The sequence below is a fragment of the Oryctolagus cuniculus genome, unplaced genomic scaffold (genome assembly GCF_964237555.1).
Source record: "Oryctolagus cuniculus unplaced genomic scaffold, mOryCun1.1 SCAFFOLD_77, whole genome shotgun sequence".
In the NCBI taxonomy this organism is placed as follows: Eukaryota; Metazoa; Chordata; class Mammalia; order Lagomorpha; family Leporidae; genus Oryctolagus; species Oryctolagus cuniculus.
Window position 1 is genome coordinate 115,248 of NW_027208393.1, and position 24,267 is coordinate 139,514.

Sequence of the window (24,267 nt, forward strand, 5' to 3'; positions counted from 1 at the left end):
TTTACTTATTTGAAAGGCAGAACTTCAGAGAGGGAGAGAGAGAGAGAGAGAAAGAGAGAGAAAGAGAGAGAATATCTTTGATGTGCTGGTTCACTCCCCAGATGGCTGCAATGGCTAGAGCTAAGCTGATCTGAAGCTAGGAGTCAGGAGCTTCTTCTGGATCTCCAATGTGGGTTCAGGGGCTCAAGGACTTGGGCCATCTTCTACTGCTTTCCCAGGTCACAGCAGAGAGCTGGATCAGAAGTGGAGAAGCTGGGATTTAAACTGTTTCCCATATGGGATGCTGGCGCTGCAGGTAGAGGCTTTATCCACTACACTACAGTGCTGATCCCATGTCTTTTAATTTCTAAGTAACTGCATCATAGTGAGGACCATTGTATATGGTAGCAGTTGACATGATAGGCTTGATGATTTATATAGGGCTTATACATATCATTTACCCATGAGATTGCATTCCAGATTTATGCAAACTTTTTAAGTTGATTGGAGGTAGCCTTTTGTTACTGATGAACATTAATGTGGTGATAACATCTTGTCCTTTAAAAATAAAATCCAAATTAAGATCTACACATGAGTTTCTACCTGCCTTCATCCACCATATTAAGCATTGAACTCCCATTGATTCTACAGTTAGATCTCAATGTAATATTTGCCTTTTCTTCATTCTCACTGCCATAGTACCTCTGCATGGATCCTACTAAATTATCTTTAATAGACTAATTTACCCCCTGTCTTTTATTTTCCTTACCTTTGTGTGCAAAGCCTTTTGTGATTCAGCCCAGTCTCTCTGCTTCTATCTGGTTGTTCAGTGTCTCTTACTTCAATTCCTAGGGAAATCAAGTGGCTGGTAGTTCTTTCCACACACAACACAGAAGGTTGCTCAATAAACACTTATTAAATAAATGAATGGAATGCCTTCCATAGCAAGGGTGATCATTTGACCTGTTGGCCTGGATGGTTCCTGTTTATACACTTCAACCCTAATTGTGACAGTCTCCAAATAGATTTCTATTTCCTTGTCTCCTCTACTAGGCAGTTCTTGGGGGTCACAACTCTTATTTGCTTGTTTCTATATCCTCATTTATTCACTGAACTAAGAGACTTACTCTGTCCAGATGCTGAGTTAATTTCAAGGCAAATATGTTTCTTGTCCCCATTTAAATTTCAATTTGGCAAGAAAGAGCAATCTACCCAAAGAATATTGCCTGACAGTAAATACTAGTGTGAAGTCAATGGATAAATATTTAAGCATTCCTAATCCAGCAACAACTCTAATCCCATGAACTAGAATTGACAGAAGCAATCATAAACATAGACCTCCATGTCATCTAGTTATCCATTTGCATTTCTACTTAAACATTTTAAAAATCATATGTATACCTAAGATTGCATAATATATATATGCTATCTTGATATTAAACATAAGAAAAAATGAAAATGACCATGGAATAATAGCAATTTTGAATTGCCTTCCATTTTAGACAAGTTATAATCCTATGTTCTCTACAGTGTAGATTATTGCTGTGGGTACTCTTCCTCTCTCTTTTTAAAGATTTATTTATTTATTTGAAAGTCAGAATTACACAGAGAGAAGGAGAGAGAGAGAGAGAGAGGTCTTTCATCTGCTGGTTCACTCCCCAACTGGTTGTAATGGCTGGAGCTGTGCCCATCTGAAGTCAGGAGCCAGGAGTTTCTTCTGGGTCTCCCACATGAGTGCAGGGAACCAAGGACTTGGGCCATCTTCTACTGCTTTCTCAGACCATAGCAGAGAGCTGGGTCCAAAGTGGAGCAGCTGGGACTCAAACCAGCACCCACATGGGATGCCAGCACTGCAGGAGGCAGCTTTACTTGCTTCACCATGGCACCAGCCTCCCTGTCTCTCTCTTTTTTTCCCCAGATGACAAATCTGGGGTTTTAGAAACTGAGCTCCAAGACAAAAGAATTTCTTAGACCAGTATTATATTTTAGTTAGCCTTTAACCTAGATGTTTTAATGATATTGCCATGGGCAAATTCTAAACTCTTTGCACCTCAGTTTACCCTTAGTGAATTCCTGATTATACTGTCTCCAGAATTAATCCAAGGTATAAATGCTATGAGGTAAGGCATTAAGTCCCCTAATCTTGCTCCTAGAAGATACTTAGCAATGTTAGTTCAGTATCCAGTTCTCTTCTTTGTTTCTATGCTTGAGGAATTAAAAGATGGTGTAAAATGATTTGAGAAGAACTATAAACATCAATAAAACACAAATGAAAATTGTATTATCAAATCTGCATGTTAAACTCTACCCTCTACACCTCTGCTAAAAGGTATATTGCTTTCATAATCATTTATAATTTAAAGAAGTTTCCAGGAACAATGCAACCTATAAGATGTTTCTGGAAGAAGACAGAGGTTATGAAGGAGCCAGGATTTGGGATCAGTTACAGAAGAGAGTGCCACACTTTAAGATTTGATTCAGGAAAGAACACCAACTGATCACTGAGATTTTGGGGTGGGAAGGAAAAGGAGGGATGTGAACAGAAGTGAATGCCCCCTGCTGGCCAGTATTTCTCCATCCACTCCACATTGAAGCCCTTGGGGATCGCCCACAGGTCTCTAGAAATGTGCCACCTGGACTCCATTTCCCAGAGTCACCAGGTGCCCTGACGTATTCTGCGTTCCGAATGCCTGTGCGTGTGGACGTGGGAGTACCTGTGCCAGCATTTGCGCATGTCGGTGCCTGCCCTCTGGTGCAGAGTTGAGAACAGAGGAAGTTCATTCAAGGATCAGAGTCAGCCTGAGAGGCCACGCTGCTCCTTCTCCCACATTCACTGCCACTCTTGTTCTGCACGTACAATCCCAGGAAGTCTGCGGAGACACCCTGAGCTGCCACCCGCTGCTTCTGTGCCTCTTCAGCTGCCGCCTGTGGGTCCCACATGCTGGGGACCTTTTCTGCTCCACACTCTCCGCTTTGCTCCCTGAGTGTCCTGAAGAAGGGTGACGGGCTCCCGAGACTTTCCATGGCAAGTATGGAGAACAGGAAGGAGCATCTATGCGTGTGTGGGAGAGGGGTGGGCGAGAGGGCGGCTGGTGGCTCTGCCACGTGGCTCACTTGATTCTCAGTGATCCTGGTGGCTTCCCGGGGCAGGGTCAGGGCTGGGACCTTGGCTCTCCTGTCTCCCACCGCCACTGCCCAGCCTCCCAGTGCCCGGCCGGCCCGCGTGTTACCTTGCTCAAATTTTCCTCAATGTGCTTTATGTGGTGGTTATGAAACAGAGAGCACCGGTCAGGACAACTGCACTAGCAGGGCAGGTGAAAGGGCGGGGAAGGAAGGCCGTGAGGCTGCCAGTTCACTCTATTTAAATAAGCCCGGCTCCCACTTCGGGTGGGTCACAGAATGCCTTCTGGCTGCTGCTTCTGCGGGGTGGGGCTCAGTGCCTTCAGAGGAGTGTGGGAGGCTGCAGGGGTGGGAAGGAGGGTCAGAATAGGAGCTGCTCCGTGGCCCCCATTCTGCACCTCATCGGGCGTTGGATTCCCCAAGGACACACCTAGCAGCGGTGGCCCTGCTGCTGAGCTTTTCGCCAGAGGGAGCAGCGTGAAGGGTGAGCAGTAACTTTGCGGGTTGATCCTTCTTCCGTGTTTAGTTAACAGACTTTTCAATCTGGAGTTTGAGGCCACAGAATCTTAGCTGATGACTTAATTGCTGCTTTTCAATTTCTGTCATCAGCCCTTCTTCCTTCTCCTGTTAGGAAGGATGTCAACTGCTATTGCCTGCCGCTGACCCTTTTACAAAGTGAGAGCGAACTGTGCGGTCAACAACTGGAGCTATTTTAGTCTGGATTTGCATGAAGTGGAGAACTATAAACACAAATACAGAAAAGTAGCACTTTCTCTGCCCAGTTCTTCAGTCACCCAGTGCTCCAGCAGGCTGATTATGTTACAGTCCATACTTTTTTTTAAAAAAGATTTATTTATTTATCTGAAAGTCAGAGATACAGAGGGGCAGAGGCAGAGAGAGAGGGAGAGGTCTTCCATCTGCTGGTTCATTCCCCAAATGCCTGCAATGGTCAGAGCTGGGCTGACCTGAAGCCAGGAGCCAGGAGCTTCTTCTGGGTCTCCCACTGGGTACAGGGTCCAAGGACCTGGGCCATCATCTACTGCTTTCCCAGGCCATAGCAGAGAGCTAGATTGAAGTGGGGTAGCTGGGACTTAGAAAAAATTCCCCCCTCCCTTTGAAAACAATCCACCTGGCATGGCCCATATGGGATGCGGGCACTGAAGGGGGCAGCTTTACTCACTCTGCCATAGCCCTGGACCCCACACTGAATTAACTAAGAAGTCCAGATACTTGTCTTATTTTGGGTTCTGTGTTTAACCCATGACATTTTTTGGCATAGGACGATATTAGTTCTACATTTTCATAAAGAGTGTGGTCTGTGGAAGCATCTATACAAGTTGTTAATGGAAGGAGGGGTCAAAAAGAAGAGGGGAAAGAAAAAAAGTTCACCTCTCCCCCCACAGAGATGTAGAGTAGATATGACCTTGAAAACTGTTGCTGAGTGAGTTTCAGTGTAATGCAGTTTTCACATGAAGAACTGAGTGATTCCAGTGTCCTGATAGAATGTCATTGTCACCAGATTACCAGTTTATGAAACTCATTTAGCATAATGAGGCCATCTAGGAAGTGAACACAGAAAGTGATTTCTGGATAGAGGGTGTTAGGGTGACAGCATTTCTCCTCTCAGCCCCAGTGTGTTGTTTTTGACCTTTTCTCCAGTGCCCTCCCTATCACAGTGCTTGTGAATGGACCAGCATTTTTGTGCTTCTGGTGGGAAGCAGCTCTTGTAACAACTGTAAGACCACTTTCTGAGCAACTTTATTGTTTACCTGTTAATACGACTTGGAAAAAGCTGAGAACAGGATGCTTAGACTCATCAGGCTAACTGGCTGTCCTTGGCACATCCTTCCCCTCATGGCTATAGGTTTCTGGCAAGTTTTATAAAATGTGTAAGAGAGAAATATTTTGTATGAGATACATAAGCTGGTAATGAAGTAACACCTGGACAGTAGGGACTCCATTTTGGAGCACCTGAGACTCCCATCTTGAGAAAGCACCCACCCCCCAACCATGAGATTCTGGTCTGAAACTATGATCTAAAGCACCATGCATTTGTGTCCCTTCCTCCTTCTTTCCTTCAATGCTGGAGCAGCCTTAACAGAGTTAAACTGGGTAGCACTGGTCATTTTGGCTTTGGGTGCTTGGAAAGCAAGAGGAATTGTTTTTTCTGCAGAAAAGGATTGAGGAGGCACTAGACAAAGTCAGCAGTAGCTTTCTTGGCTCCATCGTATGTCAAATTGAGTCAGAATATTTGTGGTCAGTTTTCTTTAAACAGAAAGGTAGAATGAGAGAGGGGCGTTTTTTATTTGTTCTCCTTAATTTTAATCTATTTTCTATTTTTTTTTAAAGATTTTTTTATTTATTTGAGAGGTAGAGTTATCAGCAGAGAGAGAGATAGAGAGAAAGGTCTTCCATCTGCTGGGTCACTCCCCAGTTGGCTGCAATGTTCGGAGCTTTGCTGATCTGAAGCCAGGGGCCAGGAGCTTCTCCTGGATCTCCCACATGGGTGCATGGGCCCAAGGACTTGGGCTGTCTTCTACTACTTTCCCAGGCCACAGCAGAGAGCTGGATTGGAAGAAGAGCAACCGGGACTAGAAGCGGTGCCCATATGTGATGCCAGTGCAGAAGGTGGAGGATTAACCTACTGTGCCACAGTGCTGACCCCTCTTTTTTTTATTCTGAGAGAGAGATCTTCATCTTCTGGTTCACTCCCCAAATAGCCACAACAGCCTCTGCTGTGCTAGACTGAGACCAGGAGCCAGGAGCCAGGAACCAGGAGCCAGGAGCCAGGAGCCAGGGGCCAGATCTCCTACTTGGGTGTAGGGGCCCAAGTACTTGATCCCAGACCATTGGCAAGGAGCTGGATGTGAAATGGAGCCACCAGGACTGGTACCTATATGGGATGCCAGTGTTACAAGGGATGTTTTCAACTAGCTGCACCATAGTGTGGACCCCTTTCTAAAACTTTTTAAAAGAAATTTATTTATCTGTGGCTGGTGCCACAGCTCAACAGGCTAATCCTCCGCCTAGCAGCACCAGCACACTGGGTTCTAGTCCTGTTCAGGGTGGCAGATTCTGTCCCGGCCAGCTCTCTGCTGTGGCCAGGGAGTGCAGTGGAGGATGGCCCAAGTCCTTGGGCCCTGCACCCCATGGGAGACCAGGAGAAGCACCTGGCTCCTGCCTTCAGATCAGTGTGGTGCACCAACCACAGCATGCCGGCTACAGCGGCCATTGAAGGGTGAACCAACAGCAAAAGGAAGACCCTTCTCTTTGTCTCTCTCTCTCACTGTTCACTCTGTTAAAAAAAAAGAAATTTATTTATTTGAGAGGCAGAGTTAGAGGAAAAGATAAACACACACACACACACACACACACACACACACACACACAGAGAGATATCAATCTTCCATCTACTGGTTCACATCCTCAGTGGCTACAACAGCGAATGCTGGATTGGATCAAAGCAGGAGCCAGGAGATTCATCCATGTCTCCCATGAAGAAGCAGGGACACAAGCACTTGGGCTATCCTCTGATACTTTCTCAGGCACCTTACCAGGGAGCTGGATGAGAAGTAGGGTAGCTGCGACATGAACCACAACCCATGTGGGATGTCAGTGTCACAGGCAGTGGCTTTACATATTATGCCTCAATATTGGCCCCATGTATGCTGGAAACTTATTTAAGGGTTATTAGAAGGCCAGTTGATTGCCATCAGATACCATTCAGGCCTGTCCTACAGAACCATTTTGAAATAAGTAACATTTCTCACATGATTGAATGTCAGTCTACAAGACTGCTTCCAAAGGGAGAGAGCTTCAGGGACAAAGGGGGCAGTGGTGTAGAAAGGGAGTAGGAGTGAAGGAGGAGGGAGGAGGTGGAGGTCAGTAGAGAGGTTGGGAAGTACTCAAAAGCAAAAAGTAATAGGACGCAGGTCATTTGTGCAGATTGCCAAAATTAACCATGTATATTATAGCTTTTTAAAATTCAGAGTTAATTTCTGACATAATTTCTGATATAGTTAACTCTCATTTCTGTTTTTTCATATGATAATGTTTATAAGCAGTAGAGAATGGGCGTAATGAAATGCAAAACCATACTCCTGTATAAGAAATTTGTATTAGATGCCAGCACCACAGGCAGTGTTATTTCCTATGAAATTATTCCCATGTTTCCTGATTAACATTCTCTGTTGGTTGAAGAGGATGGCAGGTTGGGAGACCAGGGAAAGAGCGAGCACCTGTTTTCTGTTCAGTTGGGCTGAGCAGCAGGGAAACTATCAGGGAAGTTTGTGAGCAGGAAAAGTGAGGTTGGAGGGTGAGAGAAGGCAGTGTAGAAGGTAAGTAGAGAGGAAATAATTGCAGAACATATTCACAGATTAGTTTGGCAAAAGCCAAGTGTGATCAGAGACCTAAAAAGAGGGAAAGAAAAGTTGAAGACAGAGAGCAGAAGAAATGGGAAATTGGAAGCATCGGAAGGGATTTTGACTCTGATCACACACACTTTTGGAAGGTGTGGGGAAACAGGCCCTTGCACTCATATTGGCAGGAGAATAACACAGTACTCTCTTTGGAGGATAATTTAGCAGATCAAAGTTCTTTAAATGTAAATGTCCTTTGCTAGGATTCAACTGCAAATTTATCTAACATATATTTGGTCAAATACATAAAGACCAAGTCAGGTCTTTGTAGTATTGTTGAAGATGGGAATAAATCAGAAGCAACCTAAATGTATATTGACAGAGAAGTGGTAAAATGCATTATGCTATATCTGTACAGTCAAATACTAAATATGTAATAGGTCTGAAAAATGGTGTAGGGACAGAGTACCTATGTAAAACAAGGTACAGAAAAAATGCCCCTTTGTAAAAAAAAGGACACATGCATATGTATCTCTTTATAAAGTGCTATTTACTCATTGTCATTTCATTCAGAAGGCAGAGAGACAGGCAAGGAGAGCTGTTCCATCTCTCCCTGTGAATCTGCTGATTTGCTCCCCAAGTGGCTGCAATGGCTGGGGCTGAGCCAGGCCAAATCCAAGAGCCAGGAGCCAGGGGCGAGGGGCCAGGAGCCAAGAGCTTCCACCAGGTCATCTTTCACTGCTTTCCCAGGCACATAAACAGGGATTTGGATCAGAAGTGGAGCAGCTGGGACACAAACTAGTGCCCATAAGTGATGTCAGCATTCAAGGTGGTGGTTTAACCCATTTATGCCACAATGCCAGCCCTCTGCACAAATATCTTTATGAAGGCACTTCAAAAAGTTCATGAGAAATAGAATTAAAGATGACATTATTTTGGTGCAAAACTTGTAATTCATTCACCTCTTCATAATACACACTACACAAATGGTTTTGAAACCTTCTTGTATGCATGGACTTTGGAATTAGTTACAAGGGCCGACATTGTGGTGCAGCAGGTAAAGCTGTCACCTGCTGTGTCCATTGGGCACTTGTTTAAGTCCCAGCTGCTCCACTTCTGATCCAGCTCTCTGCTATGACCCGGGAAAGCAGTGGAAGATGGCCCAAGTCCTTGGACCCTTGTGCCCATATGGGAGACCTGAAGAAGCTCCTGGCTTTGGATCTGCTCAGCTCCAGCCATTGTGGCCATCTGGGGAGTGAACCAACAGATGGAAGACCTCGCTTTCACTCTCACTCTCTCTGTCTCTGCCTCTCTGTAACTCTGCTTTTCTTTTTTTTTTTTTTATTTTTGACAGGCAGAGTGGACAGTGAGAAAGAGAGACAGAGAGAAAGGTCTTCCTTTGCCATTGGTTCACACTCCAATGGCCGCTGCGGCCGGCACACAGTGCTGATCCGATGGCAGGATCCAGGAGCCAGGTGCTTTTCCTGGTCTCCCATGGGGTGCAGGGCCCAAGCACCCGGGCCATCCTCCACTGCACTCCCTGGCCACAGCAGAGAGCTGGCCTGGAAGAGGGGCAACCGGGACAGAATCGGGCGCCCCAACCGGGACTAGAACCCGGTGTGCCGGCACCGCTAGGCAGAGGATTAGCCTAGTGAGCCACAGTGCCAGCCTCTGCTTTTCAAATAAATAAAAATAAAAATTTAAAAAGAAATTAATTACAGCAAATTAGACTTAATCATTTTATTACATTTTCATGATACTTTAAAGTACTCTTGTATGTATGCATATAGAAATCTCAGAAGATAATGTAGGAAATAGTTAAGAGTAGTTTGTTCTGGGAAATATGACTAGTATAGAATGCAGGGAGTCATGCTTTCATTTTATACTCTTCTGCAGTCTTTAATAGCTAATATGTGTGTTGTTATGAAGATGTACTTTTAAAGGTAGAGAGAGAGAGAGGGAGAAGTTGAGGGAGTGAGGGAGAGAGAGAGCTTCCATCTACTGTTTTCTTCCAGAAAGGGCTTCAATATCTAGGGTGGGCTAGGATAAAGCCAGAGACCAGGAACCCCATGTGGGTCTCCCACATAGGTGATAGGGATCAATGTGGTGGAACGAGAAGGTCATGCCAAGATGGCCACTGGCAACAGAAACTGCCTGGCAACAGGCTTTGATTGGATGGCTTCGGAAACCACATGACAACAGAGCCTGACTGACAACAGGCTGTGATTGGATGGTTTCAGAAACTGCCTGGCAACAGAGCCTGGCTGGCAACAGGTTGTGATAGGATGGCTTTGGAAACTGCCTGGCAACAGGCTGTGATTGGTTAGGGCATAGACCGCCCCTTGACTGGATTGGCTGCCTTACTATATAAGCAGCTGTAGCAACTGCTTGCCTCAGGCCTGCTTTCACCCGACTCCTGGGGTCTGTGTGGTGACTCTGCACCTCTTTCCCCCACCACCCTCTTCCTCTCAGAAATGAATCCACAGCAACAGGGATCTAGGCACTTGGGTCACTGTCTGTCCTTCCAGGTGCATTACCAGGAAACTGGATTATCAGGGAGCTGGAACAGAAGAGCAGGCAGGACTCATATCAGGTTTTCTGTTATGGGATACTGGTATTCTAAGCAACAGTTCAACCTGCAGAATCACAATGCCACCCCATGTATTATTTTTATAATTAAAATGTCTAGACTTTGATTTTAAAATGATAATTTGTGGTTACTAAGACAGAAAAAGTATATTATGCAATAACTGAGGAATTGAAAATGAAAAAGACTTTAGTTAATGATATGTCCATATCAGGGCCAGTGTTGTGGCACTATGGGTTAACCACCTCTACTGCAAGCAATCCCACCTGCATGTTGGTTGCAGTCTCAGCTGCTCCACTTCCAATCCAGCTCCCTGCTCATGAAGTGGAAAAACGAAGGTAGATAGATAGTTCATGAGCTGAAAGCCATACCTCCTCCACCCCCAGGTAATCCTATCACCCACATGTCAAGCAGACTATGTAACCACTGCCCTTTTGGAAGCTCATAAGAAGCTTGGTGAAGGGGACTGCATGCTTGCTCTCTCTCCCCTCGTGCATACAGAAGAGCCTGGTATGGAAGTCTGTCTTTCCCCTTCCTGCCACACTCTGCTTTAATAAAGACTATTTATTCCTATGTATTCTCACTATAAATAAGCCTCATCATGCTGCATGTTGTTTTTGTGCCTGAACTTAGAATTCTTCTTTAAGTAAAAGGCAAGAGCATGAAATTGAAGTTTGAGCCTAAGCTAGCCCACAGCACTAATGCACCTGGGAAAGCAGCCCAAGTGCTTGTGTCTCTGCCATCCGTGTGGGAACTCAGATGGAGTTCCAGGCTCTTGGCTTTGGCTTATGATGGGACAAGAACATAAGCGTCAGTCATTTTAGGTTCTTGTTACCCCTGCCTTCTTTCAAGAGACCAGTTCAGTCTCACATCCTATATTGTTCCCACCTCACCCCGTACATTCTTCTCCAGGTTTGGAAGCCCTTGAAAAACTTGGAAAACCTATATGGAGAAGCTCATCTCCACCTACTATTCCCCACCTCTACCCTAACCCACCTAAGATATAATAAGGCCCAGGTTGCTGGTGTCTGGGACTTCAGCCACATGTTTGGTCTTTGTGCACACTGGCAGCTGGTCAACTTCTGCAAGTTCATTTTCTTTGAATAAATTCAGTCTGACTGTGAGTTCGTATCATCTCCTTCTGTGTGGTGTGTCATGTGAGGGGGGAGTGAGGGAATGGCAACTGGCCCCAATCAGCCACTCCCGTATCCTTTTGGTAAGAGCTGTGCATATTAACGTTTCTCCAGACTTTCTTCTCCTTTCTGAACTCTTTTCCCTTTTTACTGTCTCTGCCCCCCCACCTTCTCTTTCCCACCATGTCCTTTTCCCTTCTGACTCAGATGGCCCTGAGAGATGCTCTCCAGATCACTTTCTCATCTGCTTGCACTTTCTCATTTCTCAATGCATTCACAGAGCTTTTGCCAGATCTCATCACTGCAGGCCACAGCGAACCTAATTCTCAACCCACTGGCTTGGTAAGAGAGGTCTCTGCCACCTCAAGCATATTGGGGCGATGCTCATGAGGCTTCTTCCTCCCTTTAGGGCCTGGGTATTTGGTTGGGCCAGCTCATGCCCCTCTTAGGGCCTGGCATGTTTAGTCAGTTTCCTGCTCTTGGGGGAAATGCTTGTCTGTAACAGCTTAAAATTGGGACACCAGTCCGAGCTTGGGGATTCTCGTGGTCTCCTCTTAGAGAACTCAGAACTTAGGTTCTCAGTTGGGGTGACTCTTTCCAGTGAAAGGACCTTCTTCCCTCAGGCCATATTTTGCTTAATTCATGGGTTCTAAATCTCAATTCCCCTCTAGCCTGCCTCTTTTTTTTTTTTCAAGATTTTATTTATTGGCCAGTGCCATGGCTCACTTGGCTAATCCTCTGCCTACAGCGCTGGCACCCTGGGTTTCTAGTCCCTGATGGGGCATCCGTTCTGTCCCAGTTGCTCCTCTTCCAGTCCAGCTCTCTGCTGTGGCCTGGGAAGGCAGTGGAGGATGGCCCAAGTGCTTGGGCCCTGCACCCGCATGGGAGGCCAGGAGGAAGCACCTAGCTCGTGGCTTCAGATCAGCACATCGCACCAGCTGTAGTGGCCATTTAGGGGGGTGAACCAACGGAAGGAAGACCTTTCTCTGTTTCTCTCTCTCTCTCTCACTGTCTAACTCTGCCTCTCAAAAAAGAAAAAAAAGGTTTTACTTATTTTATTTGAGAGTATTGGGCATTGCCTAAAATCTCCATCCCAATATGGTGCCTAGTGGATGTTTGAGGGGTGTGTCTGTGGCTGCTGCCATTAAGCTACATATGATCATCAGACCACTGGCAGGGATAGGTCTGCTTTAGTTCCAGACACGTGGACAGTGCATGATCTCTATACTTTGCTTAAGGTGCCCCTGTGTGTGGTCCACCCATGCCTGCATGACCTTTTCACTGATTGGCTCCCCTACTGTGCATGTCTTTTGTAAGCTTTATAAGCCTGCACACTTCCTCAATAAAGTGGTTCCTGCTTCGACAGAATTCATGGGTGCTTGTGGTGTGTTCACCTGTCGACTTTACCCTTCCCGTTCGCCTTTTTGGGGAGGGCTTGTGCTGCCCCTGCTGGTCAGGGGCTAGCATCGGGCTTGAGACCCCAACATGAGAGTTATAATTACAGACAGAGAGAGGGAGAGACAGAGAAAGGTCTTCCTTCCATTGGTTCACTCCCCAAATGGCCGCAATGGCCAGAGCTCTGCTGATCGGAAGCCAGAAGCCAGGAACCTCTTCCTGGTCTCCCACGTGGATTCAGGGACCCAAGGACTTGGGCCATCTTCTGCTCCTTTCCCAGGCCATAGCAGACAGCTGGATTGGAAGTGGAGCAGCCAGGACACGAACCAGTACCCACATGGGATGCTGGCACTGCAGGTGGAGGCTTTATTCCCTATGCCACAGCAGTGGCCCATAAAGACCTTTAACTAGCTACTTCCTATCCTTCTATGAGTCCTAAAATCCTAAAACCTAACATAATGCAGCCACATCTCGCACTGCTACTCTATATCACATCTAGATTCTCTCTCACATGAAGACAAAAATCTCTGTTCCAGCCATCTCCAGTAATATATTTGGCAGTACTGGCAAAGAAATCTCAAGAACTGTGGCAAGTCCTGAGCAACTTCACTTGAAAGAATGCCCCATGCCTAGCCTTCTTCTATCTTTTCCCCTGCCTTGTCTAGTGGCAGCCAAAATCTCTTCGCTAATACTTCATGGAGACAAAGTCTTGCCTGTTATTTTAACCTGGCCACCTTGGAATTTCTCATGACCTCCACCAAGAGGGTCACCAAGTCCTTTGTAAAGTCCTGGTAGGATTTCAGGAATTCCACACCCATGAAGCCCTCTATCCAGCAATATTCCACACAAGGGGTGGAAAGGAAATAAAGGGCCCCTCCCATGGAAACATTACCCTGGGAGATAGCTCTCCTAACCCATGTGGAATAATGCTCGAACCAACTGGCTCACTGGGTTCATTACTATTTCCAGGCATAACTCTCTCTGCACAGTAGCACTTCATTCTGTCACCTATTACATTGTCCTCATTGGGAATCTCTTCAACAAGAAGGTGCCCATCTGCTCTGATGAATGTCCTCCTTCATGAAATTGAATGTGATGTTGAACAATCACTAGTGAGTAACTCATCTGTGGCACCCAGGCCACTGGGCACAGTCAACCTTGGGGTCGTGGAGCTGCCTGAAGATGTAGTTGTTTCAGACAGTTCCAAGTAGCTGATGGTTGACCAGACATTATTAGCCCAAGGTGTTTTCTGGATGAAAAACTAGGCTCAAATTCAGTTTAAAATCCAAAATGATGTCTTTGGTAAATAACGATCTTGTGCATGAAATTTTGGTTCAGTTGTAAAATTCAACTGGATATTGGGTTTGAAGGAATTTCTGTCTTGAATCTAGGAAGATTATTTAAAGAATTATTTTATTTAGTTGAAAGAGTTACAGAGAGAGGTACAGCCAGAGAGAGAGATTGCCCATTCCACTGATTTACTCCCCAAGTGACAGCAATGGCCAGAGCTGATCTGATCTGATCCCAAGCCAGGAACCAGGAGCTTTTTACAGGTCTCCATGGGTGCAGGGGCCCAAGGATGTGGGCCATCTTCTACTGTTTTCCCAGGCCATAACAGAGAGCTAGATCAGAAGTGGAGCAGCCGGGACTTGAACCATCACCCATATGGGATGCTGGTGCCACAGGCTGGGACTTTAACCCACTGCACCACAGTGCTGGCCCCTATTTTGTAATCTCTGATTTACAGTCTATAAAATAATTTAAATTTGTTAAATATATTTTTACAAATGTTCATATATGAAAAATTATTCAAGACCGCTTGAGATTAAGGTTGAAATTTGCTATATTCTTTTATTTAGAAAATCTCTTGATTTGGAGATTTTTAAAGGATCAATTCAAAATCTAACTCAAGGAAATCAGCAGAACTATTTGGTGATAGTCTTAATTGCTAATTCTGAAATAGATTAAAAGCATCTCCTTTTAATAGTTTTTTTGTTTAATTGGTGACTCTGTCAGTTTTCTACCAACTCCAGTAAGCTCTCTTTTCTTCTCTATTTCTCTGTTAAAATTGCTTCAAATTATGAGATGATTCTGTGTGCTAACTCATTTAAGGTTTTACTTATCCATTTTAGAGAAAGACCAAAGAGATAAATTGTTTAAAAAACACCTGAGTCATTATTAATAAGAGTTATGGTTTGATTATATGCTCATTTTAAAGCATTTGAGGGATCACTTTTGAACAATGATCAAGTCTGGCCTATATTACATTAAGATGTTAAGGGGATCCTATTTCTACCAGACATTTTAAGCCTTCTTGGCATCTTTGCAGGCATTCAAAAATAAAGTTCCAAATTCTTTGGACTTTGATATTTCCAGTTGGGCCCTGGAAATGTCAAAGGATATTTCTTTCATCTTGTAGAGACATCAACTAATTAGGCTAATTGGGTTATATTAAAGGTAGTGTCAAGATGTGAAATGGTACTAAATGTTATGATGATGTAAAATGCTATCAATACAAATGTCCAAATGCTACAAAAGTCCTATCATCTTGTTGTGTTGCTATCAGTCATGATGGTTATCTTCATGAAAAGGTCCTAGAGGCCTAAAAGAGATAAATGTTTTATAAAATCTTGCAGATGCTTTCGAAAATACTGTCTGGAGTAGACAATCACTTCTTCTTTTTATTTAATGAGTTTATAAATTTAACCATTTACAATTTTACCTATTTAAAGTCTTTCATCATTCACATTTTGTACTAAAAATCAGATTTACTGCTCATGGAAATTGAAACATTGTGGGCTCTATGTTTAAAATGTGTCCTCTTCAAGGTTCTGAAAGACTTTTTGTACAGCAAACATTTGAAACCTTCCTTTTCAAACCAAACTAAGGGAGAGAGGGTCTTAATAATTACTTCAAAATGCATGACAATTTAGATAAGATGGTCTTAATGTTTGATCTTACCTAGAGGGACATACCTTTCCTTATGGGCATAATCTTATCTTTCTTTTTTTATTTTTATTTATTCTAAAGGTTTATTTTTATTTTATTTATCTGAAAGAATTACAAAGAGAGAGAGAAGTCTCCCATCTTCTGGTTCACTCTGCAAACGGCCACATGAGCAGAACTATTCCAAAGTCAGGAGCCAGGAGCTTCTTCCTAGTTCTCCCACATGGATTCAGGGGCCCAAGGAATTGTGCCATCCTCTGCTGCTTTCCCAGGTGCATTAGCAGGGAGCTGGATCAAAAGTGAAGCATCTGGGACTTGAACTGGCATCCGTATGGTGAGCCAGCACTGCATGCTGGGGCTTTAACCTGCTGTGCCACAGTACCAGCCCTGAAAAACACTGTGATAACATGCCTGTGACTATAGATTTGTAGCTCTGGCCACCAAGGATTAGGGATGGGATTGAGCACCCCCTTGGCTGACCTTCCCAAAGGCTGCCTCTGTAGTCCCCTTTAACAGAGACTAGGAGGAAGAGGAGTTATTTAGGCAGCCAATGTACAGGAGCAATGTAAGGATAGATGGCAGGCCAATTATAATGGCTGCCTTACATAGGAGTCTTCCACCAAGGAGACCCAACAAAGCCGGTCTACCTCAAATGGCACTGATTGGCAATATGAGCAATCTGGGCATTGGGCAAGCAGCAGTCATGCTAGAAGATGGCTCCTGAAGGGGCCTGACAACTCTACCAAGAGTGACACTACTGGAAATGGAACTGCCCTGGAGGTTGAAGGACTCCTGGGTCAGAGCTGCAGACCCTGTTGGCCATCCCTAAACTGAAAAAGCCCTTCACTCTTCCCAACTTCCAAAGTAACCAGCATGGTTGAAGGGATGACCTAGGGTCAGTAACATTGCAGGCAGAGCTCTAAATTTCTTTTAGAGATGTCACCTATTAAAACTAATCTATTCAGGCCAGCTCTCCTCCCAGGCCAGCTAGGAAATGAGGGGCCCCAGGACCAGAAGCAGGCCAGACTAACTACCCCACAGCTCCTTGACTGCACGTACACACTAAACAAAACAGGAGCACTCAGGCGTACATCTGTCTTCACATTAACTGGCAGGACTCTTTTGCTCTCCTGTATCCCTCTTTGTTCTCCTCATTTTGGCCATCTTTCCCACCATGGGCAATGTTTCTAATTTCTCCTTTTATCCTCATAGTCATAATGCTTCCATTATTACCATGTACAATTAACATATTTCAAAAGTCTTTACAGGAGCATATGACTACTAAATCCCCAGCAATTATGCAGGAAAAACCCAAGACTGCTCTTCAATCAATCCAATCCAGAGTACAGATACTCACTCCATGTCAATGGAGTTCATATCAGCAAGAAGTAGCCAGAAAGAAACTGGCACCCCATGTCCTTATCTATACTCAGAGTTGGGACTGATGGAACAAGGACATAAGCCTCAGTCATTTCAGATTCTTGTTACCCCCTCTGTTTTCTTTCTTTCCTTTTCTGTCTTCCTTCCTTCCTTCCTTCCTTCCTTCCTCCCTCCCTTCCTTTCATTTATTCATTCATTTCAGATTCTTCTGTTTCCTTCCTTCCTTCCTTCCTTCCTTCCTTCCTTCCTTCCCTCCTTCTTTCCTTCCTTTGTCCCTTTCAAGATTTAATTTGAAAGAGTTACACAGAGAGAGAAAGAGAGGCAGAGAGAGAGAGAGAAAGAGGTCTTCCATTTGCTGCTTCACTCCTCAAATGTCTGCAATGGCCAGAGCTGGGCTGATCTGAAGCCAGGAGCCAGGATTTTCCTCTGGGTTTCCCCATGGGTACAGGGGCCCAAGGACCTGGGCCATCTTCTACTGCTTTCCCAGGCCATAGCAGAGAACTGGATCAGAAGTGGAGCAGCCAAGTCTCAAACCAGTGCCCATATGGGGTGCTGGCACTGCAGGCGGTGGCTTTACTCGCTATGCCACAGTGCCAGCCCCTATATTTTATAAGAAGGTATTTCAAAAGGTTCATGGACAATACACATCATCATTTCATTTTATAACCATGAAATTTTGAGTGCTTTTATATAAAGCATTGCTAAAGAACTAAAAATCATTAGGATGATAGAATGTATGTAAATTCCACAGAAGAGAAAAATCTACCCAACCTGGACCTCCGTATCTGTTCAAGCTGATGTACTAAGACTTTTAAATGGGTATAATGATTGAAAATGTTAGAGATTCCCAAAACAAATGTACCTATTTTTAATCTATTTGATTGTAAGTAAAATATGCAACTTATTTTTTTTATTATTTTTAAAATAAAATTGAGGCCCAGAACTGTGAAAATAGTGGGTAAAGCCAGCGACTATGGTGCTGGCATCCCATATGGCCACCAGTTCAAGTCCCAGATGGTTCAAGTATTTGGGGTCCTGCACCTATGTGGGCAGCCCAGAAGGAGCTACTGGCTTCTGGATTTGGATCAGCCCAGCCCTGGCCATTGTGGCCATTTGGGATGTCAACCAACAAATGGAACCAACATCTCTCTCTTTCTCTCTCTCTCTCTCTCTCCCTCTCTTTCTCTATATCTCTATCTCTATAGCTATCTCTATAATTCTTTCAAATAAATTTTAAAAATCTCTATCAAAATGGGTTTAAATATTTTCAGCTATTTCCTACAATACAGAAGAATACAGGACCTTTGAAGAAACATTAAAGAATTCATTTTAACATTGGATAAAATCACCTATTTTTTCTCTTTTTAAAGATATATTGCACTCATTTGAAAGGCAGATTTGTAAGGATGGAGAAACAGAGTCAGAGACTTTCCATCTGCTGCTTCACTCCCCAGATGGCTGCAATGGCCAGAGCTGGGTAAAACCAAAGCCAGGAGAAAGAAGCTTCCTCCTGGTCTTCCATGTAGATGGCAGGGACCCAATCATGTGGGTCATTTCAGCTGCTTTCCCAGGCCATTAGCTGGGAGCTGGATAGGAAGTGGAGCATCAGGACCTGAACAAGTACCCATATGAGATGCCAGCATTGCAGATAGGACATAACCTCCTCAGCCACATTGATGAGCTCCTAAAATCACCTATTTCTAAAGAGTTTATTTTCATTTATATTCTTTTTATGAAAGACTTATTTGTGTATTTGAAAGTCAAAGTTACAGAGAAGTGAGAAAGACAGATCTTCCATCATCTGGTTCATTCCCCAAATGGCTACAAAAACAGGGGTTGGGTTAGGTCAAAGCCAGGAACTTCATCCATGCCTGCCACATGGATGAAGGAGCCCAAGCACTTGGCCAATTCTCTGATGTTTCCTCAGGCCATCAACAAGGAGCTGTAGCAGAAGTGTAGCAGCCAGAACTTGAACTGGCACCCATATAGGATTTCATTCTCACAAATGGTGGCTTAAATGCTAGTCTCTCCTTATATTCTTTATAAAATTACTTTTAAAAGTCTCCTTCTAAATAAACAAAAGATATCTCTATTATTTACCAAGGTTATTGTGCAATTTATTAATTGTCTATTTACAAGTCAAGCTAACACCAGGATTTGTTAGAAGACCCAAATGGGGGCAGTGCTATGGTGCAGTGGGTTAAAGCCCTAGCCTGCAGCACCAGCATCCTTTATGGGCACCAGTTCAAGTCTTGCCTGCTCCTTTTCTGATCCAGCTCTCTGCTATGGCCTGGGAAAGCAGTGGAAGATGGCCCAGGTCCTTGGGCCCCTAACCTACATGAGACACCTGGAAGAAGCTCCTGTCTCCTGGCTTGGATCAGTTCAGCTCTGGCCATTGCAGTCGCTGGGGAGAGAACCAGTGGAATGGAAGACATCTCTCTCTCTCTCACTCTTGCTCTCGCTCTCGCTCTGGCTCTGGCTCTGGCTCTGGCTCTCTCTGTAACTCTGTCTTTCAGGTAAATAAAACATATCTTTAAAAAAAGAAACTTAAATGAGTCCTACCCCTTGGGCATAAACTCAGCTAAATCTACAGTGTCTGTCATCTGTCCATAGTAAAACTCAAGTCTGGTACATATCTCTTCAGCTAGACATTACTGTGTCCTTCCTTTAAGAATCAAGAACAGGGGCCAGCATTTGGTGCAGATTAAGCAGCTGCTCACAATGCTGGCATCCCAGATGAACTCAGGTTCCAGTCCCAGTTCTGATCCAGTTCACTACTATTGTGTGTAGGAAAGCAGCAGAACATTGCTGAAATACTTTGGCACTTCCCACTTTTATGGAAGAACCGTTGGAGTTCCATGCTCCTGGTTTTGGCATGGCCCAGTCATTTGGGGAGTGAACCAGCAGGTGGAAGGTCTCTCTCTCTCTCATAAATAAATATTTTAATAGAGTCCAGGACAGACTATAAATGTGCTACTACTCTACATTTGTCACTATGATGTGCTGAATAAAAAATAATTAATGTGTATTATCATGTACTTATTTGGATGATTGATTACTGGTAATTAGTATTTAGTTTTAAAGAAAAAATTTCAAGGGACAGTATTCATCAATAGGAAAAAGTTGAAACAAAACACTCTCTTTTTTTTTTTTCCTACAGGCAGAGTGGACAGTGAGAGAGAGACAGAGAGAGAAAGGTCTTCCTTTTCCATTGGTTCAACCCCCAATGGCCACTGCTCCCGCAATTGGGACAGAATCCGGTGCTCCATCCAGGACTACAACCTGGTGTGCCAGCGCCGCAGGTGGAGGATTAGCCTATTGAGCTATGGCACTGGCCAAAGCACTTTCTTAATCTCACAAAGTCATGTGGCTAGGAGAAGGCATATCTGATTTTTTCTAATCAGCCTTCCTAAAATTTACAAATTTTTCTCTGGCAACAGTGAATTTGGCTCATCATAGAAAGTTCTTTGAAGGCTCTTATTAAACTTCTTCCTCTTTGAAAAAGTAAATTTTACTGCATGCTACTGCAAGAGGTAAATTTTTGATTTATAGGAAATTTGAAAACCAATTATGCTTAGTCTCTAATTTCTGATTTACTTATAGGGCAGAAATTACACAGATAAATGTTACTTTGTCTAATTTTTAAAAATATTTACTTATTTATTTGACAAGCAGTCATAGATAGACAAGGGGAAAGACCAAGAGAGAGGTCTTCCATTTGCTAGTTCACTCCCCAAATGGACACAATGACCAGAGCTGGACCAACTCAAAGCCAGGAACCATGAGCTTCTTCACACATGGGTATGGGGGTCCAAGCACTTGGGCCACCATCCACTGCTTTCCCAGGTCATTAGCACAAAGCTGGATTGGAAGTGGAGCAGCTGAGACATGAACCAGCAGCTGTATGGGATACCAGTGCCACAGGGAGACGCTTAATGATTATAGCACAGCACCAGCCCCCGCTTTATCTAAATTTATGGTAAACCCATGAGTTGCACCACAAGGCTATTTTCTTTTCCTTCCTTCCTTCCTTTCTTTCTCTCTTCCTTCCTTTCTTTCTCCCTTCCTTCCTTTCTTTCTTTCTCTCTTCCTTCCTTTCTCCCTTCCTTCCTTCCTTTCTTTCTTCCTTTGTTCCTTATTTTTCTGTGTCATGAAGCTTGCACATTGCATCCAAGGACATGGACCAGGGATAGAGGCTTATGATTACTCTGTGCAAGAACTCTCCTCTTGAGGGTCAAAGCATCTGACAAGGAAGCTCTCCTAGATTAAGTCCTCAAGCGCCTCTCTCAATAACAAGCGAGAGAAGGTGTGCTAACTGGAGAGCATCTTTGGTTTAATTAACTCTGGGAGGCCTGAGTGTTGCTGGGGTCCTCATTGGGCCATAATAATGGGTCATGAATCATTGGAATGTGACTATTCACCACTAGAGGGCTCTGTAGGGTCAATTACATTTTCCCAATCATTGACACCTGATTCCCCACTGTTGTCTCCAGCTGCTCTGCTGGGGAAGAAAATCTGCTTCACTTACAGGATACTTAAGTCCAGCACTGGAAGAAGGCTAATTGAAAGAGCCCACAGCTGAGATAAAGGCATAAAGAACTTGCTTCCATGTGAGAATGACTAAGAATACTGTCTTGGTTGGGTTGGGTAAAAGTCATCATGAAGAGGATCAGGGACCTCTGCATCTCCGAGTGTATTTCTACCTCCCAGCTGTGAACCCAGAATAGGGTATCCATTGATTAAACAATGATTCCATACTTCCATGTGGTGCTTCTCTGCTTAACATTGCCTGCTGAATTCTTGTTCCCATATATTTTTACCCAGCATGATTAATTTTCTCACTTCTGCCTGACATTACTCAACAATTTACACACTGTGCTCTACATTTGCACACACTGCCAGCACTTTCACTTGGTGTGCATAATAAACCTGATAAACTGCTCTAATGATTTTTATTATTCCATCATTGTAAAAATCCCAGTATCATGTTCTTTAATAAGTTTGGCATAATACTGAAAGTTGGATGTTTGCCATTGAAGACACTGTATTTTGGCTCACTGGTATTACCTAGATTAGGAGTAGTGATATCCTCTGGTTATACCTTCAATTTGAACTAAATTCTAAAACAGAAATAAAATTGCTGATAATGGAGATGAAGTTAAAGAGGTAGAAGACAAAATTGGGCACTCTGATGGTGTGAGTGAGCTGTTTATGGTGATCTGTTTCTTATATAAAACCTGCTGCTGTGGGTTTGCCAAGTTATGTACCACTCAATAACCTTCTTCATGTATCTTTAAGAATTCTGTCCCAAATCTCGTCCCTTAATTTCACTTTCACAGTTACAGAAAGTGAAATTTTGAACAAAGCTGCTGATTATGGATTTCAATTATTTGCAGAAAGTCTGTCTTGCTAATGCGTGAGTCAGTGATGCTAAAAGATTCCTCTTATCTCTCCCAGCAAGAATCTTTCATTGCCCACACTGCTGCTTGTGCTGTAGAAACTTAGAGCACTGAAGGTGTATCCAAAATGGAGGCTGTCATGATGAAATTATTTTAATATGCATTTTAAATAATCACCATATTTTTGTGTTGCTATTGACTAACTCACAGTATCATGTTATCCTTTGTTCAGCTGAGCTATACTGCAATCTTCTTTATGGACATGATCATCACTTTTTATCCAGAGATTAGCATTCATTACATATCTCATCTGAGTTAGGCCACTCTCAAGGAATGAGGTTGTGTTGGTAAATAATTTAGTTATACTATGTGTCCTGTGGAATGTAAAATTTAAAAGAGATAATTTATCATAACCACCTCAAAGGTCCTTTGGTACATCTTTCTGAATCACTTAGAGATGAGAACTCCTTTGAAAGAAGAAATGAAGTAGCTGACACATGGAGCCACTGCCTGTAATGCCAGCATCTCATGTGAGCACTGGTTTGAGTCCCAGCTGCTCCATTATGAGCCATCTCCCTGTTACTGCATCTATTTGGGAAATGAACCAGCAGATGAAGATCTCTGTCTCCACTGCAACCTTCTCTCTCTGTATCTCTGCCTTTCAAACAAATACTGTAAATCGTATTTTAAAAGAGTTTAGGGTCCAGCACTGTGGTGTAGTGGGCTAAGCCTCTGCCTGTGGTGCGAGTTTGAGTTCCAGCTGTTCTTCTTCCAATCCAGCTCTCTGCTTTGGCCTGGAAAAGCAGTCAAAGATGGCCCAAATGCTTGGGCTCCTGCACCCATGTGGGAGAGAAGAGTGAAGCTCCAGGCTTCTGGCCCCTGGCTTCAGATCAACCCAACTCAGTCTGTTGTGTCTACTGAGAAGTAAACCAGTGGATAGAAGATTTATCTTTCTGTCTCTCCCTTTGTCTGTAACTACCTCTCAAATAAAACAATAATTTTTTTTAATTAAAAACAGAGTTTAGCCTCACATTTGGAACTTCTAGTAATTTTGATGGGTTGAGAGGAAATTTATAAAGTCTATGATACAACTGAGAGCCTTCCGAGTCCTAGCATGTAAGAAGAGAATAGTGAGCAGACAGCTGGTAGGCAAGACCTAACAGGGTACAACTCATACATAGCATTGTCTTTCTGAAGACCACAGTAAGTCCTATGGTCCCTGTTCAAAGGTCATGGGAAACCATCCACACAGTTGAAAGAGGAGTATGACTTGATGAGATTTTGGTTTGTAAAATGACCTTAGTATTAAAGAACATCTCCAGAGCAAACATAGAAGAGTACTGCTGGATGGTAAATCTTCATTAATAGTAACAAGACTTGATGAAAGAAATGGCACCTTTAAGGGAAATGTAATTCAGGGAAGGAAGATAAGAATTAGTGAATCTTTTCTCCTAAGATGGTACTTACACCAACTGTAGATATTGGGGCCCTAATTTGGTGTGTTGAAGAGGATTCCTCTAGGATCTGGAATAACTTGAGCATCAGAACACATAATTTCAGACTATAATACCTTTAACAAGATAAGAATCTATGAACTCATAATGATATAGTACATAATGACACACTAACTAGGACAGAAGAGTGAGCCCTTAGCTTTCATGCTAGATCAAAATATAAATGGAGAAACAATATTGGGAATTAAAACACCAGCATTTCATATAGCATTGATGATTAAAAATACTATTAAAGGTAGTGGATGAAAATTTGATAGGAAGTAGGATACTGGCATAATATTGGAATAATTTTTAATAAAAGTCCACACATTCCAAAAAGGAATAAAAATGTGTATATAGTACAGCATTTACAAATGCTGTGGTGCAGCAAGTTTTGCCACTGCCTGCCACACCAGCATTCCACATCAGAGTGCTGTGGTGCTGCCTCAAGTCCCAGCTTCTCTGCTTTTGATCAAG

General features: G+C 43.6%; 1 protein-coding gene across 1 annotated transcript in view; it reads left to right on the plus strand.

The window, feature by feature from the left end:
* Positions 1-2,706: 2,706 nt before the first annotated feature.
* Positions 2,707-24,267, plus strand: part of LOC100344289 (zinc finger protein 271) — a 97,805-nt gene continuing 76,244 nt past the window's right edge. Inside the window, exon 1 of the mRNA XM_070067884.1 lies at positions 2,707-3,004. The gene's annotated coding sequence lies outside the window, so the exon portion shown is untranslated. The remainder of the gene's footprint in view (positions 3,005-24,267) is intronic.